This window comes from Carcharodon carcharias, chromosome 9 (genome assembly GCF_017639515.1).
Source record: "Carcharodon carcharias isolate sCarCar2 chromosome 9, sCarCar2.pri, whole genome shotgun sequence".
Lineage (NCBI taxonomy): Eukaryota > Metazoa > Chordata > Chondrichthyes > Lamniformes > Lamnidae > Carcharodon > Carcharodon carcharias.
The window spans coordinates 46,581,550-46,597,107 of NC_054475.1; the positions used below are offsets into that span (position 1 = coordinate 46,581,550).

The 15,558-nt window shown below is 41.5% G+C and overlaps 1 protein-coding gene and 1 non-coding gene across 2 annotated transcripts in view; one reads left to right on the forward strand and one right to left on the reverse strand.

Annotated features, from left to right (window-relative positions):
- uhrf1bp1 (UHRF1 binding protein 1) overlaps positions 1–15,558 on the reverse strand; it is a 159,549-nt gene that overhangs the window by 105,868 nt on the left and 38,123 nt on the right. The gene's annotated exons all lie outside the window — the stretch shown is intronic.
- On the forward strand, positions 10,198–10,316 carry LOC121282653. The gene has a single exon (XR_005944095.1). It is a non-coding gene; the product is annotated as a 5S ribosomal RNA (ribosomal RNA).

Genomic DNA, 15,558 nt, shown 5'->3' on the forward strand with positions numbered 1-15,558 from the left:
TCATGAATGAATAATAAAAAAAATAGGCAGAACAGAATTAAAAAATGGACCCAAAAGAGCAATTTGAGAAACATTTTTCAGGAGGCTTTTGAAACAGGGATGTTGGATGCAAGGTGGAGGGATTTTACAATGACAATCCAGAAGGCAGGGGTGTAATGTTGAAAGAGCAGCTCCAATGCAACTTTTCACAGATTTTAATATGTTTGAAACCATGGTGTCGGATCTTGCATCGAGCTCCTTAAAAATGAATAAAGCTTCCCCGCCCCCCTACTAAACTTCAATCATTCTTCACCTTTGTTGCAAATTCATCCTGTTTGCCTAATTAAAGTTGGTTTGCTTTCCTCTCTCAAGCTGCCTTACAACCTGCTCACCACCATGCCGCCGGCTTTCCATGACACCACTTCTGCCAACATCTCCAGGAATATGTCTAACTAGAGTTAGCAAACCCAAATTGGCCTTTAAAATGCGACGAGCCATCTCCTTGAGCCACTGCAGTCCATATGAAGCAACCGACATAGTGCTGTTACTTAAGGTTTTCCAAGTTAGGCCTAGTGATTATGAAATAACACTGATATTTATCCAGGTTGGGATGGCATGTGGCTTGTACGTGATTGTGTCCAACGTGCCTACTGCCCTCATCTTTCTAGATGGTGTCCGGAAAGCTCCTGTTAAAGATTATTGTGAAAAAAGCAGAAGTGAAAATAAGTTGCAGCACTTTTTATTCCACAAGAAAGTCTCATGAGCTTTCAGTTTAACAATGTTTTTAAATGTTGTTTCAATAAAAATTGAAATGTAGAAAACTAGTCCAAGTCAGCTGTGCATTGCTGCAATGTGATTTGACATGCCAAATCTCTTAAATTGTTAATTACTGCAGTTCACATATCACATTTAAATGTCAATGCACATGTTGAGAAAAAAAGGATGTGTGCAGCTTGACAGAATGTTCCAGTTCTCTTGGACTGTACACCTTGTGTTATCAACTCAATGTGCTAAGTATTAGTAACATGCAGCATCTACTTGAGGTTTAAGTCTCAAAGTAATAACTGAAGGCCAATTTAATAGAAGCCAATTAGTCGAGTAGTGACCTGTGAATACCAAAGTTAAATTGACAATCATTTTAGAGTTTATTTAATTCTTTGCTAGTGATTTTACTTTTAAATGTATTCATCATGTATTCTTTGTGCAATGTGAACCATTTATAGTGCCACGGTTGAAATATAAACAAAATGCCAGAAATACTCAGCAGGTCAGGCAGCATCTGTGAAGAGGAAGTTGTATTAACATTTTAGGTAATCCTCCCTCTTCCATCAATTTAAGAATTTCTGCTGCAGCACCGTGTTAAACATGGGTTTTATTCCCCTCCAAGCTTTTTAACCTAATAATCTTAAAAATACTTCCAAGACTTCCACCTAACTCCAACTTCTCCCCACTATTATTTTTGTCCCAACATTGCTAATTGTGATTCATAGAGCCCATGCATTGGGTTACACTGGACCTCATCATCTTGTTCACACTAAGCCACCATGCACTCACTGCTAGAAATACATGTATGTCAATACCAGCTCTGGATTCTTAAGGTGTGCACCCTATAGTTGCCAGCACTGTCAAGACTCTAATGAAAAATGGTAATCTAGCAAGGCACAGAAGAGCTGCTCTACTCAAGGAAACTTTTCTCACCAGGAGTTTGAACTTTGGAAAGGACAAGTTAAAAAGAGAACCTAATGGAATTTGCAGAAAGCCACTTTAAAACCACAACATTACACATTAAATATTAATTTAGATTGAAATTCTCAACTCTGTTTAAACTGTAATCAGACTCCGACAAACGTGAGGAAAGTCAAATGCAACATTTGATTCCAACTTCATAACACAAACTATTGCTGTAGCACAACAACAACAACAACAACAACAGCAGCAGAGGGAGAAAAGCATTGACCTGAAACACTGACTTTGTTTCTCTCTCCACTGATCTTGCTAGGCCAGAACATTTCCAGCACTTTTTTGTTTTTATTTCAACTTTCCAGATTTACTTGGCAAATGTTTTCACACTATGACTGAAAACAGCTGCCGTATTCCGAAAACAGCAGGTAGAAAGCCTCACTCACCAGTATGAAACTAGGTTGTACTTTCAAACCAGATGATGGTCTTGGTGGCGGGGAGTAGTTTGATCCACGTTTCAAAGACTGACAACTAAGTAGGTCACCAAAGTGGCGTTGATGAGTGTGTGAAAACCTGAAACTTTAACAGGATTACTTTATCCTGCTCAGAAGCAAATACTGGGTCGGAACTGTAAGCTTTCACATTTGTGGTTTGCACAAGTGCTTATTCTGGGTACCTCAGAAGCTAAAGTGTGAGCTGGATTTAACTGTCAATTCAAACCAAAAAAAATCAGGCAATAAGCAGTAGCCACATGTGGTCCTAGTCTGAAAGGCTGGATACTTGTCTTTTGGAGTTTAAATTTTCTATTGTGCAATTATCTACACACTCCAATCTCTGTGTCAAACTGGTATATGTAAGTTGAAAATTTTGCAGGTACCACTTATTTAATTTGCATATTGTTAAGCTTTCAATCCAGTAAAGATAGAGCTGCCAAGATAGAGATTTAAGTTGCATTACCCATTAAAATCTTAGTAAGTTGAACATTTAGCAACTGTGAAGAGCTGCTGACATATACGCTATCCTGGCTAATATCCATCTGCATTAAGTGTGGGATATCATCTATTTGCTTAATAGGTGTGTATTGCTTTTTAAAAAATGTTCATCTTTGACAGAATTGATCTAGTATGTGTACGTTGTTGCACTTTAAAAGCAGGTATAAAAGTTTTAAATAGCCACAGTGGATGGGTAAATTCTTAGATGATAATTTTGACAGGGTCTTTTTTTTCTTTATTCTTTCATGGGATATGGGTATACCTGACAAGGCCAGCATTTGTTGCCCATCCCCAATTGCCCTTGAACTGAGTGGCTTGCTAAGCCATTTCAGAGAGCAGCTAAGAGTCAGCCACATTACTGTGGGTCAGGAGTCACATGTCGGCCAGACCAGCTACGGATGACAGATTTCCTTCCTTAAAAGGGTATGAGTGAACCAGATGGGTTTTTAAAAACAATCAATCAACAGCTTCACAGTCACCATTACTGAGGGTAGCTTTATATTCCAGATTTATTAATTGACTTCAAATTCCACCAGCTGTTGTGGTGATATTTGAACCTGTGTCCCCAGAAAATTAGCTTGTGCCTCTGGATTACTAGTCCAGTGAAATTACGACTACACCACCGTCTCCTCATACTTCTGAGACATGGGGAAATTATTGTACTTCTAAGATGGGGGGTGAATGAGAAAAAAAGCAGCAAGATCAGAAGTTATCCCACCTTTCAAAGTGTCCCTCCTGCTAATCAATGCCTAAACAATAATTACAAAGCTGAGCATGTAGAACAAGCCTAACTGGGTCATCCAATCCCCATTAATAACATCCCTGCCTTTCCACTCAACCACCCCCCACAACCCCCTCACACACAACCCCCCATCAACTCTCAGACACCACCACCCCCGCCCCACTCAGACAGCTTTGGGTTTAGGAGCATTACTGAAATGCCAACATTTTGGAGAAATTGGCATTTTTGGCCAATGTTCTGTGATGCTAGGAAAAAGGGAAACTTGTTGCTGCCTGGAAACTGTTGTGGGTATTATGCCCATTTGTACTGCTGGGGCCAGCAATATCAGCAGTTGAGAAGCCTCAAAAGGTACTGGCCATGGCACCGAAAGGACCTCCAAGTACTGGACTCGGGTGTCAATGTCAACTTGTGTTTCATGCCAAGTCCCTGGAAATCCAAGTCTGGTCTCAGGAACTGTTTGGAAAGGAGATCTCATGGCCAAGGAGCAATGGCTGGTTTTGGGGGTCCCAAGCATTGCGAATATCATCTAGGAATTTGTTAACTCCCTGAGGCATAGAATCTCAGAGTGGGGGAGAAAGGTGCCTGGGGGTGAGGCTTCTTAAATGATTTGAGATGGCTTCTCAGTTCGGTCAACCCCCCAGGACCCCTACCAATTCATACCAAGTAATGCATTTTATTCCTTTTAGAATTAAATTGCTTTCAGCTGTTATGATCCTGGAGAGATAAATACGTTTTAAAAAACGATCAATTGCCTGGTGACGGATAGAAAGAACCGCAGGTCAAGATGTCAAGTTTTAAGACTTTTACTTTAACAAACTAAAATCAAGATAGATGAAAAACATTACTTAACAGGCAACTAACATACAAACAAAGAAAAGGCACTTCCTCATGAGTCAACACAACCAAGATATGTCTTATGCACCTTTTTTACTTTATGCTATACTTCTGGAGATATTTAGCCAGAAAGATCAAGTCCCAAGTTACTCCCAGTTTTCCAACAGGCTCACATCTCCCTGCCACACCAGCCTGAATATTAGTGTTCCTTGAAAAAGTTCCACCCAGACTGAACCAACTTTCACAAGCAGTCCACCTCAGCGACTCCTTGTTCATTAAATCTCCAGAAGTCCCATCAGTCCTGCCCCTTCCTTTTGAATAGAAAAGCATTCTTTACAAGCATTCAGATTAGTTATTGACAAAAAATAGTTCATCCTGCTGTTTCTCTATACAGCACTAATTCCTTTGTGTCCATGTCCCCAAAAAACAGCTGTCCCTTCTTCAATGTCAAGGCATGAACATTGTCAATTGATTTTCAATAGTTTTGGTTTGGTTTGTTCCCCTATGATAAGCAGAAGACAAGGGACTGTCTCCAGGCAGAAGTTTACCATCTCCCTATCCAGAACATTGTTTCACTTTCAAGTAAAGGAGACATTTTAAAACATCCTTGCTAAATCCAGCATTCGTAAAACAGCTACAAGTTAAATAATACTTTACAGTGAGAAGATGGTTTAAAAGGAGATCAGCTAGGTCATTACCATCTAGTCGTGGGATTGTGATTTGGGGAGGCAGTGGTGTCGTGGCAATGTCACTGGACTAGCAATCTGAGAGGCCTAGGCTATTGCTCTGGGGAATATGGGTTCAAATCCCACCATGGCAGCCGGTGGAATCTAAATTCAATTAATAAATCTGGCATTAAAAGCTGGTCAATGGTGCCCATAAAACTAGTGTCAATTGTAAAAACCCATCTGGTTCACCAACATCCTTTATGGAAGGAAATCTACCATCCTTACCTGGTCTGGCCTACATGTGACACCACAGCAATGTGGTTGACTCTTAAATGCCCTCTGAAATAGCTTAGCAAACCACGCAGTAATATCAAGTCTACAAAAAGGAATCAAACTGGATGGACATCCCGCCATCTGCCTCAGCGCCAGAAGCATCAACAGCAAACCCAGCTGTGTCAACCTGGCCAAGGCCTCTTGACGAATATCTGGGAACTTGTGCCAAAATTGGGGGAGATATCCAAAAGACTAGTGAAGCAAGAGCCCAACAGTCATGCTCACTGAATAATAACCTTACAAAATCCCAGACATCACCAACACTGGGTGGGTCCTGTCCAACCGGCAGGACAGACCCACCAGAGGTGGCAGCAAAGTGGTTTCCAGTTGGGAAGGAGTTACTTTTGGAGTCCTCAACATTGACTCCAGGCCTCGAAGTCTTGTGGCATCAAGCCAAAGATGGGCAATGGAAACCTCCTGATTACCACCTACCGCCCATTCCTAGCTGATTAAATCAGTACTCCTCCACGGTGAACACCACTTGGAAGAAGCACTGAGGGCAGCAATAGCACACAATGTTCTCTGGTTGGGGGCCTTCAATCTCCATCATAAGAGTGACTCAATAGCACCGCTATTGACCAAATCTTCAAGGACGTGGCTCCCTGCCACAAACCCAGTCTAGTAGCTAAGAGGGAAAAGCCTACCTGACCTCATCCTCACCAAACCTACCTGGTGCAGATGCATTTGTCTGCGACAGTATTGGCAGGAGTGACAACTGCACAGTCCTAGTCCAAAGTGCCATCTTCACATTGAGGATATCCTCCTTTTTATTGTGTGCCACTCCCACTGTGCTAAATGGGAGAGATTTCAAACAGACGTAGCAACTCAAAATTGGGCAACGAAGAGGCGCTGTGGCTCATCAGCAGCAGTAAAACCATATTCAGCCACATTGTGTCACCACATGGCCTATATATTCCCCAATCTACCACTGCCATCAAGGCAGGGGTCAAGTCTGGTTCATTGAGGAGTGGAGGAGGGCATGAGTGGAGCTGTACCAGGCGTACCTGAAAATGAGGTGTCAGCCTGCTGAAGCTGCAACATAGGACTACTTGCAAACCAAATAGTGGAAGTAGCAGGTAACAGACAAAGTTAAAATATCCCACAACCAATGGATCAGATCTAAGCTCTGCAGTATTGCCACATCCAGTCGTGAATGGTGGTGGACAATTAAACAACCAACAGGAGAAGAAGGTTCCACAAATATTCCCATCCTCAATGATGGGGGAACCCAGAACAGTGCAAAAGACAAGGCTGAAGCTTTTGCAGGTGCCGAGGGGATGATCCTCCACGGCCTACTCTTGAGGTCCCCAGGATCACAGAGGCCAGTCCTCAGCCAATTTAATTCATTCCATTTGATATCAAGAAACAGCAAAAGGCACTGGATACTGCTATGGGCCCTGACAACATTCCGGCAATAGTACTGAAGACTTGTGCTCCGGAACTAGGTGCGCTCTTAGCCAAGCTGTTCCAGTAAGTCTACAACACTGGCTTCTACCCGGGAACGTGGAAAATTGCCCAGGTATGTGATGTCCTCAAAAAGCAAGAAAAATCCAACCAGGCCTATTAGTGGCACATCAGTCTACTCTTGGTCAGAGTGATGGAAGGGATTATCAACTGGCTATCGAGCGGCACTTACTCAGCAACAACCTGCTCACTGATGCATAGTTTGGGTTCCGCTAGAGCTACTCAGCTCCTGACTTCATTACAGTCTTGGTCCAAACATGAACAAAAAAGGAGTGGGACTTCAGATAGGGGGTGAGTGTATTTGTCCTTGACATCAAGGCAGCATTTGACAGTGTGGCATGAGAGGAACCCTAGCAAAACTAAAGTTGTGAGTCAAGGGGAAAACCTTCCACTAGTTGGGGTCATACCTAGCACAAGATGATGGTTGTCGGAGGCCAATCACCCTCAGTCCCAGGATATTGCTGCAGGAGTTCCTCAGGGTAGTGTCCTCAGCCTAATGATCTTCCCTCAATCATAAAGGGTCAGGAATTGGTACGTTTGCTTATAATTCCATAATGTTCAGCACCATTCGCAAATCCTCGGATGCTAAGTAGTCTATGCCCATATGCAACATGACCTGGACAACATTCAGGTTTGCGCTAGGTGACAAGTAACATTCTCACAACACAAGTGCCAGGCGATGACCATCTCCAACAAGAGAGAATCTAACCATCTCCCCTTGATATTTAATGGCATTACCACCACTGAATCCCTCACTGGGGGTTATCAACATCCTGGGGGTTACTATTGACCAGAAATTGAACTGGACTAGCCATATAAACAAAAGCAAAAAACTGTGGATGCTGGAAACAAAAACAAAAATACCTGGAAAAACTTAGCAGGTCCAACAGCATCTGTGGAGAGGAATACAGTTAACGTTTTGAGTCCGTATGACTCTTCACCAGAACTCTTCAGCCATATAAATGTTGTGGCTAAAATAGCAGGTCAGAGGCTAGAAATTCTGCAGTGTGTAACTCACCTGACTCCCCCAAGCCTGTCCACCATCTACAAAGCACAAGTCAGGAATCTGATGCAAGACTCTCCATTGGCTTGGATGAGTGCAGCTCCAACAACACAAGAAGCTTGACACCATCCAGGACAAAGCAGACTGCTTGAATGGTACCCTCTCCACAAGCATTCACTCCCTCCATCACCAACACACAGTGGCAGCTGTGTGTACTATCTACAAGTTGCACTGTAGCAACTCACCAAGGCTCCTTCAACAGCACCTTCCAAACCCACAACCTCTACCACCTAGAAGGACAAGGGCAGCAGACACATGGGAACACCACCACCTGCACATTCCCCCCCAAGCCACACACCATTGTGACTTGCAACTATATTGCCATTCCTTTACTGACACTGGGTCAAAATCTGGGAACTCCCTTCCTAACAGCACTGTGTGTACACCAACACCACAGACTGCAGCAGTTCAGGAAGGCAGCTTACCACCACCTTCTCAAGTGCAATTAAGGATGAACATTAAATGCTGGCCTAGCCAGCGACGCCCAAATCCTGTGAACGGATAAATAAAAACAAAGAGTAAATGACAGCCAAGCCAGCAGTCAGGGCCAACTGCTCAATGTCCCTTTGCATTAATGTAGTGTAACTACTCATTGGCACGGTGGATACAATAACCAACTGAGTTTGGCAAGACAGATGCAACTAGTGGTTGCGGCCTTTTAAATAGTTCAAATGTTTTCAGATAAACTAGCAACCAGAAGTAAATTGCTCATCAGCTCTGACAGAAAAGGTAGTATATCCAACAGGTACTAAAAGGAGTGGAAGACTCGAGTGATTTAGACTGTCCACCTTGGTCAGTAATATAAATCAGGCCATTAGCCTATCCTCAAGACATTCCATGCTTTCCACAAATGAGCAATAGAAAGATGACAAGAAAATATAAGCTTCATGACAGATAATGTACTAGATTTTAAAAAATCCAGCAAGTAAGCAAAATAATTTGTAGATGTCTGTACTTTTGCCAAAAGGAAAATGTTCAGAGCAACAGAACTATCGTTGTAGCAATTAATCAGAATACAAAGGTCATAATTTTTTTTAGAAAAGCACATAGAAGCTAGAGAAATAATGAACATTATAGAGACAATAGAAAGTGCAACTTACATGGCAGTCAAGCCAAAGAGACGTTTCTTTATAATCTGTGAAGCAGAAATCAGCACTTCATTCAGTCCAATCCAGCAAATGAATTTAAAACCATTTGCCAAGCAACAGCCAGGTTTCTGCTGCAAGGACTTTGCACTCAGGGTCATTGGGTTTGTACAGAATAAAAAGGTCCTGACACTCTTCAGGAGAATGAAAGACTTCAATTCATCATGACTTTATAACCAAGGGGCCAATTGCACCTGTTTGTAACAAATAATCTGCTGTACCATGCTTCATCAACATCCTATAGGCCATGACATTTGTCTTCCCGAGGCTGATGGTGTTCTTCAGTGTGGAATGCTAGTGCAGCAATACCTGCATAGAACAACTCTGATGAGCACTTGGTCGATAGATGGTGGTGTGGCAACAATGAGATGCTGGAGGTCATTAGCTTCACATATCTAGGCACTACAATTACAACGATCTGTCACTTGATGCTGAAATCAACACAGGGATCTCAAAAGCTGCAGTTAAGTCCAAGTAGAGTGAGAAACTGTGGAACAGCAGCAACCTGACTAAGAACATCAAATTGCGAGTCTACCAAGGCTGCGCCCTCAGTACATTCCTCTACAGTGGTCAGAGCTGGAGAAATGCTAGGCAGGAGAAAAGGCCAAATGGTTTCCATCTTCGCTGTCTCAGACAAATCCATGGCATCACTTGGCAAGACAAGAGCACTAAATTGGAGGTCCCACAGGTGTGCGAATTTCATCAGCATACAATCATTGCTAAGCCAATGACATCCGCACTGGCTTGGCCAAGTTAATCGGATGGGCGTTGGCCATATAACCAAAGACATTCGGTACGTTGAACTGGCCTCTGGGTCACAACCTCCTGGGCATCGAAACCTGTTATAAGGACACCTGCAAGCAAGATATGAAGATGGCAGACATTGACACTGACAACTGGGAGACAGTAGCTGACAGCTGTGACCTCTGGAGACTGACTGGAAGGGCAATGGAAGAGGCAAGCAGAAACGAAAAACTCAGAGAGCCCAGAGAAAACAGAGGCCAGCGAATCCTGCACTTTCTTAGCACACTGTCTTCCTCTGCAGCAAATGTGCCAAAGACTGCCATGCCAGAATGGGGCCCCTGAGACACAGGTAATGTCAACACAGAATTCACCACTATGGTGCAAGCTATTGTCTTCTTAGACAGAAGGCTGCCTTACCACATTACATGAGCTTGGCCTAAATAGCCAAGTGGTTATGGTACTGGGTTTGTAACCCCAAGATCAAGAGTTCAACTCTCACAATGGCAAACTATGAAACAATGTAACTTCATCTGAAACAGATGGAAATGGGTTAGTCTACGGCCATACTAGTCTGAACACGCCCGATCTAGTCTGATTTCGGAAGCTAAGCAGACTCAGGCCTGGTTAGTACTTGGATGGGAGACTGCCTGGGAATACCAGGTGCAGTAGGCTTTGCTTGGCCTAAATAGCCAAGTGGTTATGGTACTGGGTTTGTAACCCCAAGGTCAAGAGTTCAAATCTCACAATGGCAAACTATGAAACAATGTAACTTCATCTGAAACAGATGGAAACAGGTTTGTACTCGAAAGAGTTACAGTTGAGGCTTATATATATATAAAAAAATCAAGAGTTCAAATCTCACAATGGCAAACTATGAAACAATGTAACTTCATCTGAAACAGATGGAAACAGGTTTGTACTCGAAAGAGTTACCACATTACATCATCAGGTGTGGTTAATTAAATGCAAGGAAGCCATGCATCATAATTCATTGTAATTAAAATGCCAAGTGACAATATGAATGCACAAATAATTCTTCTTTAAGGAATTATCACGCTACCAATGAAATGGATTTGACAAAAAAAAATACAATCTAGCATAGGATGCAAAAAATATCAAGAAAAATGTACTAGAAGTGATGGCAGGAGGAACCAACTACACAAAATTGTAAAAGGCACAAGTGATAGATTTAGCTAACATTGTTGTTGAACAGTCTGTAATTCTGTAGCACTGGATCTTTTTCCTGCAAGGGTCAAGTGGTGGAGCAACAATGCGTTATTTAAATCGCAGTGCAACTCTAGGTTAAAGGATTCCACTTAATTTACCTTGTGGACTGGCCACACAAGCCAGCATCGCTTTTCATTTTTCTTTAAATCTGAAATTATTTCAAAGTGAGTACTCAATACTTAAAATCATGAAAAAGATAAAGAAATTCCCTATCAGAGACACTGAACCTAAACATAAGCATGAAGGTACAATAATTGTGTAGTGCTTCAACAATCACACTTCAGCTGCAGTTAGTTTGACAAAACAAAAATGAGTCAGATGAATCAACTCCACCCACATTAGTTGCTGAGATCATCAGTATTCAGTTTAAACAAAATTATTCAAAAAACAGACTGCGCAAATTTATTTAAAAGCTCATCCAGATCAGAACTAGCTTCCTTTGTGCCTCTGAGAATATCAGTGGGCTCTTCATCATTTGATCCACAAATGGAACCCAGACTCCAAAATAAACCTTAAACAAAAAAAAAATCTCCTTGCAACAAGGAATGAAGTCTTATTTTATAACCAACATAAAAACAAAGTGTATTGCAGATACACACAAGAGACACTAGAAGCCAGCAGTAGCAGACCCAAAATGCACTTATAATTTACAAATTGAGAACTTCTAAAATATAATTTAGAAAACACTAACTGGTGTTGACATTGCTTGATATAAACCAATATTTAGTCATATTTTATAGATAGATATAAATAAAACTAAACTTGCCCTTGCAATCCAATTGCCTGCTGGCCATTATTCAAGCTCACATGAAACCATAACCATGCTCCAGCAAAAAAATCAAATAATTCAGAAAATTTACTATGGTTAACTGTCAAACCAGAGTGAAGTATTGTACCAATTACTATGAACCTCTTGGCATGTTTCATCAATTTCTCACTTCTTTTTCACTTCCTTGTCCACGGCCCCAAACATATCCTTATTCTACAAGTCAAATCAAAACATGCATGCTTTAACACAACAGCTGATAGTTCAACATCAGTAACAGGAACTTCACCATCCTCCTTGGTGAGAAGTTAAAATTTACTTTCAATTTTAATCAAAGTTGTTCAGTACCTGCTTGAAGGAAAAACATCTCAATAACCGCTCCACTTCCAGGGAGCAGCTCTCCAGCTTACATTTTGTTATTCTAGCATCATTAGGAACTATAATAAATACGTATGCGTGTAGATCTAAATATCCAGAGTGCACTACAGTCAGTGTATCGATCCAACAATCAGTCTGAAGCACATGGAGTGATGAGAAATAAAACTCATTCAAAGAACCTCCAGCATTAAGTGTGATTATTTCAAATTGCTGGGAACCACAAGATATAACAAGGTGACAGCAGGTATCTGTGAGAAAAGCCCAAACATTTTAAGTGGACTTAATGCTGAATTAGACTGCGAAAAATCAACTCAACTTAATGCCAGAGAGAAAGAGACAGAAAAAAAACTAACAGAATGACTGCTGCTACAACTATGAATGCACAGCTCCAGCTCAGGGTGAAATTGAAGGGTGATGACAATGTGGAGACATTTCCTTAGCTTAAACAGAAGTGTAAATTGACATTCAGTTTTCGAAAAGGCTCCAGCAAGGAGAAAAGCGTCAGCTACATTTGTTTTATGCAGGAGAGAAAAAAATAAATTTGTTTAAAAGCTGCAAGGTAATTGAGGATGGCAGTAAAACTCTAGACAAAATTTGGGAAACTCAGTCCACATCTCCAGCCAAAGTCAAGCCTTGGCACCTATATAAAGTTCAAAGCCGGAGCCAGAAACCAGGTGAGCCTGTTGACAATTTCCCAACAAGATTAAGAAATAAAGCCAACAAGTGCAAATTCAAAGAAACAGATGAAATGCTGATTGATCAGCTCACTGGGGTTCTACATATCCCATGTATAAAAAGCTCTGATTAGACAGGTTAAAAACACAATATCACAGGCTGTACAAAGTGCTAGAGACACGGTCACGCAGAGACAGATAAAGACATAAACTACATGTTCTACATCCCTGAAACAGGTGGTTCTGCTATCCTGGGGTTCAACAGTTGCCAAGAGCTGCAGCTGATCTCAATGAGATGAACGAGGCATCACAGAACACTAAAAGGTAGCACATCCATTGAAAAGCATCCGCCAATCAGAAGCAAGAAAGAACTAGTCCAAATGTATCCAGAAAGTATGTCAATGATACAGTTGGATACTTTGAAGATTGACTAACATGTCACTAAAAATCCAGAGGATAAACCAGTGATTCATCCTGCATGTACAAGTACCAACAGAACTGCAAGGAAAGGTTCAAGGAGAGCTCCAAGAGGTGGAAGAAAAGAAAGCGACTGCCAGAGTTAGTGCCTACAGATTGGGCAAACTCTATTGTTGTTGAAAGAAGCGCCAAATGGATGGCTACAAAACTGCTTGGATCCCAAAGATCTTAATTCAGCAATAAAGATGAAAATCCACTCTATTCTAACACTTGGAGAGATCACACCAGCACTGGCAAGGCCGAAAGTTCTCAGCAAGCTTGATGCTAGAAATGGCTACTGGAACATGATGCTTGATGATGGCTGTTGACAACACTCAACACAACCTTTTGACAGTGCAAATTTCCTTGGCCTTAAAGTGAGCCAGGTTGTGTTCCAGCAGAAAGTAGAAAAGACATACAAAGAATTCAAAAGAGCAGTTGGCATAGCTGAAGATATCCAGATCTATGGTGTAGATGAAAAAGATCATGACTGTATGAAGCTATGCGGGGAATAGGGAAAGTTAGGATCAAGCTAAGCACATAATTGAATTGTAAAGGTGTTAGAATGCTGGTTCTTCAAAATATTGTACACACCTGGAGTCAAGCAGGGTCCTGAAAAAATAACCACTGCTATCTCTGAGATGGAAGCTCCAAGCGAGAGCAGAGAGGTTTCCTTGGTTTGATCCACGACATGAGTTCTTTCATACCTCATGTCAAAACACACAGCAAATCTATAAGAGCAGATGAGAGGGGGTGTTGTCAGTGGTCAAAGTCACATGATAAGCTCCAGCAAACTCGAAGTACTATGCAAGGAAACAAGTCTGTCATACAACAGAGAGAATCCCATCATTCTACAAGTGTATCGACACAAGAATTGGGAGTGGCTCTGGTACAAGAGGGAGATCTGATAGCATTTGAGTCTGAAATTCTGTCAGCTGAGGAAAGATATGCCAACATACAAAGACGGGTTTGGCAGTCATGTATGATGTGAAAAATTCCATACATATCACTATGAGAGCAAATTCACAGTGGAGAGTGATCACTTTCTGCTGAAGTAAATCTACAAGAAAAGTGTGTGTAAAGCACCAGCAAGACCACAGAGGTTACTCCTGGAGGTTTCAGAGTTACAATTTCATTCTGGAATACAAGTCAGGAAGAGAATAGTGCCAGCAGATGCCCTCTCTCATCTGTCACCATATGAGATAAAAAAAATCTAAGTGTAAAGGACCCATCTAGCGAAAAGACTACCACCAAACCGAGTCAAATTAGAGATGAGACTAGTAAAGACGAACGGTTACAGATTCTCTCTCACCAAGTTATCCAAGATGGCCTGATAGGTTACATGAAATATCACTAGAAGATGGTATTCTGCTGACTAGATCCAGAATAATCATACCCAGAATGATGCAGTGAGAACTTCTTTAGAAGATACATGAAGGCTACATGGGAATCGATAAATTAAGTGTAAGCTCAGAGCAAGCTCAGCTTTACACTGGATAAGCATAGGCAGACACATTGACAGAATGGTATTTGTTGCTGGTATAGCTTGGAGGAACTTGCAGTTATCATACTGCAATCACTAATCCTTCTGTGAGGGCATGATGACCAACAGCATGGGATAATCATTAACTGGAAAGCAGAGTACTGCAAATACTTGAAATCTGAAACAAAATCAGAAAAAAACTGGAAATACTCCAGTCAGACAGCATCTGTGGAGAGAGAAAGAAAGTGTAATATTTCAGGTCAATGACCTTTCATCAGAACTGGGAAAAGTTAGGCATGTAATGGGATTTGAGCAAGGGGTGGGTGGGATAAAGACAGAAGAATGGAAATACTGTGATGGGGTAGAAGACAGGAGAGGTTTGAATGACAGAAATGTTAGTCCTCCAGGGGCATAAAAAATAGCGATGGGACAAGAAAAGTAACAAAAGATATGCCTCAAGCAAGTGTACTACTGCCTGAAAGCAATAGAGGAAAACTGAAACAGGCAAAGAAAAGGAAACCCGTGTGGGTGGGTGGGGGTCAGAGTTCACTGTCTGAAATTGAAGGTGGATGGAGGTAATCTTTTCACCTGTTAAACATATTGTTTACAGACAAACGCAAAATACTAATGAACAAATTTCTCAACGGGACCTGGTACACAGGCTAAGGCCCAAGGAAGAACTGATTAGTTTTTGCCAAAGATGCACATTTGGATCCTGGAATTTAATTTTTTTTTAAAAAAAGGATCTGTTTACATTGGGAAATAGGGCGAACTGATCAACAGACCAACAATGTTGAGTGGTTTGATTAAGAATGCTGTTGGTTGGTTTGGATTATTTCAGCTGCTGTCAGAGCAGATTGTTGGATGTGGATTGGGCTGAAGCCTCAAGTTAAGATGGAAGCTCTTAAGAAAAATATTTCTTTTTACAGC